This window comes from Venturia canescens, unplaced genomic scaffold, assembly GCF_019457755.1.
Source record: "Venturia canescens isolate UGA unplaced genomic scaffold, ASM1945775v1 PGA_scaffold_60__1_contigs__length_31988, whole genome shotgun sequence".
Taxonomy (NCBI): domain Eukaryota; kingdom Metazoa; phylum Arthropoda; class Insecta; order Hymenoptera; family Ichneumonidae; genus Venturia; species Venturia canescens.
Window position 1 is genome coordinate 12501 of NW_025108623.1, and position 5000 is coordinate 17500.

The following is a 5000-nucleotide window of genomic DNA, read 5'->3' on the forward strand; positions in this document are numbered from 1 at the left end:
TACTCTCTGATACTAGTACGAGGGCGCCGTAACTTGGCCTGCAGCCGAGCGGTCTTAAGCATGGCGGTAAAGGGGGAAAAACTCGAAGCTCCACTCTTGACGAGCAGGGAGGATGAGTTAACAAAGTTCTTCGGACAGTTTGACAATTTTTAATCTACGTTTTGTCAATATGAACAATATAATAATTCAACAATATCGAAATGAAGAACTTGAAATCAATATACATGGGGAAGACAGATAAAAATAGATTTGTAATGATTATGCTCGCTTCTGTCCGCGTTTGACGAAGCACGACGAATGGGTACAAAAAATATACATTAGCAGAGCTGTTGGAGTTATCGAAGATAATATTCTGAGAAAATGAAACATTTTTTCGTCGGTCGTGCGACGCCCGCACGGGGCGTCCACCGACCGAGGATTTCTCGTTTCCCCGTTAGACCCTACGAGACGAGTTTCGCTACGTCTCCCGACGACGTTCGTTCCCTCGATGGCGTGCGTCGAGGAAAATGCGCAGCTACGTGCCCAGGTACCTTGAAATTGGGCGAAATATTTCGTCGGTCGTGCGACGCCCGCACCGGGCGTCCACCGACCGAGAGATTTTACGTAGCTCGCTCATGCTTGCGTTGACGATATCTAAAGGAAATTATGGTTCTTCGTCGTCGGAGATAGGGACAGTGGGAATTTCGTTAATCCAAATGTTACGCACACGTGGACGATCCGGTGGGATTGGACTCAAGATTCGAGCGAGCATCCAAGCCCGCCGTTTACCCGTTCGACCGCAACACGCGTCAAGAGCGACGAGTAAACTCACAAGATACGCAACTTTCGAGATATTCGGACGATCCCAAATTCGCCTTTCTCCCGATAGCCTACGTAGACGAAGCGTCGCGGTTTTGTGCCCAGAGACTCTGTAATTGTGCTGACTTTTTTTCGTCGGTCGTGTGCACCGGCGTCCACCGACCGAGGATTTCTCGTTTCCCCGTTAGACCCTACGTGACGAGTTTCGCTACGTCTCCCGACGACGTTCGTTCCCTCGATGGCGTGCGTCGAGGAAAATGCGCAGCTACGTGCCCAGGTACCTTGAAATTGGGCGAAATATTTCGTCGGTCGTGCGACGCCCGCACCGGGCGTCCACCGACCGAGAGATTTTACGTAGCTCGCTCATGCTTGCGTTGACGATATCTAAAGGAAATTATGTTCTTCGTCGTCGGAGATAGGGACAGTGGGAATTTCGTTAATCCAAATGTTACGCACACGTGGACGATCCGGTGGGATTGGACTCAAGATTCGAGCGAGCATCCAAGCCCGCCGTTTACCCGTTCGACCGCAACACGCGTCAAGAGCGACGAGTAAACTCACAAGATACGCAACTTTCGAGATATTCGGACGATCCCAAATTCGCCTTTCTCCCGATTAGCCTACGTAGACGAAGCGTCGCGGTTTTGTGCCCAGAGGACTCTGTAATTGTGCTGACTTTTTTTCGTCGGTCGTGCGACGCCCGCACCGGGCGTCCACCGACCGAGGATTTCTCGTTTCCCCGTTAGACCCTACGTGACGAGTTTCGCTACGTCTCCCGACGACGTTCGTTCCCTCGATGGCGTGCGTCGAGGAAAATGCGCAGCTACGTGCCACAGGGTACCTTGAAATTGGGCGAAATTTTTCGTCGGTCGTGCGACGCCCGCACCGGGCGTCCACCGACCGAGAGATTTTACGTAGCTCGCTCATGCTTGCGTTGACGATATCTAAAGGAAATTATGGTTCTTCGTCGTCGGAGATAGGGACAGTGGGAATTTCGTTAAACCAAATGTTACGCACACGTGGACGATCCGGTGGGATTGGACTCAAGATTCGAGCGAGCATCCAAGCCCGCCCGTTTACCCGTTCGACCGCAACACGCGTCAAGAGCGACGAGTAAACTCACAAGATACGCAACTTTCGAGATATTCGGACGATCCCAAATCGCCTTTCTCCCGATAGCCTACGTAGACGAAGCATCGCGGTTTTGTGCCCAGAGACTCTGTAATTGTGCTGACTTTTTTTCGTCGGTCGTGCGGACGCCCGCACCGGGCGTCCACCGACCGAGGATTTCTCGTTTCCCCGTTAGACCCTACGTGACGAGTTTCGCTACGTCTCCCGACGACGTTCGTTCCCTCGATGGCGTGCGTCGAGGGAAAATGCGCAGCTACGTGCCCAGGTACCTTGAAATTGGGCGAAATTTTTCGTCGGTCGTGCGACGCCCGCACCGGCGTCCACCGACCGAGAGATTTTACGTAGCTCGCTCATGCTTGCGTTGACGATATCTAAAGGAAATTATGGTTCTTCGTCGTCGGAGATAGGGACAGTGGGAATTTCGTTAAACCAAATGTTACGCACACGTGGACGATCCGGTGGGATTGGACTCAAGATTCGAGCGAGCATCCAAGCCCGCCGTTTACCCGTTCGACCGCAACACGCGTCAAGAGCGACGAGTAAACTCACAAGATACGCAACTTTCGAGATATTCGGACGATCCCAAATTCCGCCTTTCTCCCGATAGCCTACGTAGACGAAGCATCGCGGTTTTGTGCCCAGAGACTCTGTAATTGTGCTGACTTTTTTTTTCGTCGGTCGTGCGACGCCCGCACCGGGCGTCCACCGACCGAGGATTTCTCGTTTCCCCGTTAGACCCTACGTGACGAGTTTCGCTACGTCTCCCGACGACGTTCGTTCCCTCGATGGCGTGCGTCGAGGAAAATGCGCAGCTACGTGCCCAGGTACCTTGAAATTGGGCGAAATTTTTCGTCGGTCGTGCGACGCCCGCACCGGGCGTCCACCGACCGAGAGATTTTACGTAGCTCGCTCATGCTTGCGTTGACGATATCTAAAGGAAATTATGGTTCTTCGTCGTCGGAGATAGGGACAGTGGGAATTTCGTTAAACCAATGTTACGCACACGTGGACGATCCGGTGGGATTGACTCAAGATTCGAGCGAGCATCAAGCCCGCCGTTTACCCGTTCGACCGCAACACGCGTCAAGAGCGACGAGTAAACTCACAAGATACGCAACTTTCGAGATATTCTGACGATCCCAAATTCGCCTTTCTCCCCGATAGCCTACGTAGACGAAGCATCGCGGTTTTGTGCCCAGAGACTCTGTAATTGTGCTGACTTTTTTTTCGTCGGTCGTGCGACGCCCGCACCGGGCGTCCACCGACCGAGGATTTCTCGTTTCCCCGTTAGACCCTACGTGACGAGTTTCGCTACGTCTCCCGACGACGTTCGTTCCCTCGATGGCGTGCGTCGAGGAAAATGCGCAGCTACGTGCCCAGGTACCTTGAAATTGGGCGAAATATTTCGTCGGTCGTGCGACGCCCGCACCGGGCGTCCACCGACCGAGAGATTTTACGTAGCTCGCTCATGCTTGCGTTGACGATATCTAAAGGAAATTATGGTTCTTCGTCGTCGGAGATAGGGACAGTGGGAATTTCGTTAATCCAAATGTTACGCACACGTGGACGATCCGGTGGGATTGGACTCAAGATTCGAGCGAGCATCCAAGCCCGCCGTTTACCCGTTCGACCGCAACACGCGTCAAGAGCGACGAGTAAACTCACAAGATACGCAACTTTCGAGATATTCGGACGGATCCCAAATTCGCCTTTCTCCCGATAGCCTACGTAGACGAAGCGTCGCGGTTTTGTGCCCAGAGACTCTGTAATTGTGCTGACTTTTTTTCGTCGGTCGTGCGACGCCCGCACCGGGGCGTCCACCGACCGAGGATTTCTCGTTTCCCCGTTAGACCCTACGTGACGAGTTTCGCTACGTCTCCCGACGACGTTCGTTCCCTCGATGGCGTGCGTCGAGGAAAATGCGCAGCTACGTGCCCAGGTACCTTGAAATTGGGCGAAATTTTTCGTCGGTCGTGCGACGCCCGCACCGGGCGTCCACCGACCGAGAGATTTTACGTAGCTCGCTCATGCTTGCGTTGACGATATCTAAAGGAAATTATGGTTCTTCGTCGTCGGAGATAGGGACAGTGGGAATTTCGTTAAACCAAATGTTACGCACACGTGGACGATCCGGTGGGATTGGACTCAAGATTCGAGCGAGCATCCAAGCCCGCCGTTTACCCGTTCGACCGCAACACGCGTCAAGAGCGACGAGTAAACTCACAAGATACGCAACTTTCGAGATATTCGGACGATCCCAAATTCGCCTTTCTCCCGATAGCCTACGTAGACGAAGCATCGCGGTTTTGTGCCCAGAGACTCTGTAATTGTGCTGACTTTTTTTCGTCGGTCGTGCGACGCCCGCACCGGGCGTCCACCGACCGAGGATTTCTCGTTTCCCCGTTAGACCCTACGTGACGAGTTTCGCTACGTCTCCCGACGACGTTCGTTCCCTCGATGGCGTGCGTCGAGGAAAATGCGCAGCTACGTGCCCAGGTACCTTGAAATTGGGCGAAATTTTTCGTCGGTCGTGCGACGCCCGCACCGGGCGTCCACCGACCGAGAGATTTTACGTAGCTCGCTCATGCTTGCGTTGACGATATCTAAAGGAAATTATGGTTCTTCGTCGTCGGAGATAGGGACAGTGGGAATTTCGTTAAACCAAATGTTACGCACACGTGGACGATCCGGTGGGATTGGACTCAAGATTCGAGCGAGCATCCAAGCCCGCCGTTTACCCGTTCGACCGCAACACGCGTCAAGAGCGACGAGTAAACTCACAAGATACGCAACTTTCGAGATATTCGGACGATCCCAAATTCGCCTTTCTCCCGATAGCCTACGTAGACGAAGCATCGCGGTTTTGTGCCCAGAGACTCTGTAATTGTGCTGACTTTTTTTCGTCGGTCGTGCGACGCCCGCACCGGGCGTCCACCGACCGAGGATTTCTCGTTTCCCCGTTAGACCCTACGTGACGAGTTTCGCTACGTCTCCCGACGACGTTCGTTCCCTCGATGGCGTGCGTCGAGGAAAATGCGCAGCTACGTGCCCAGGTACCTTGAAATTGGGCG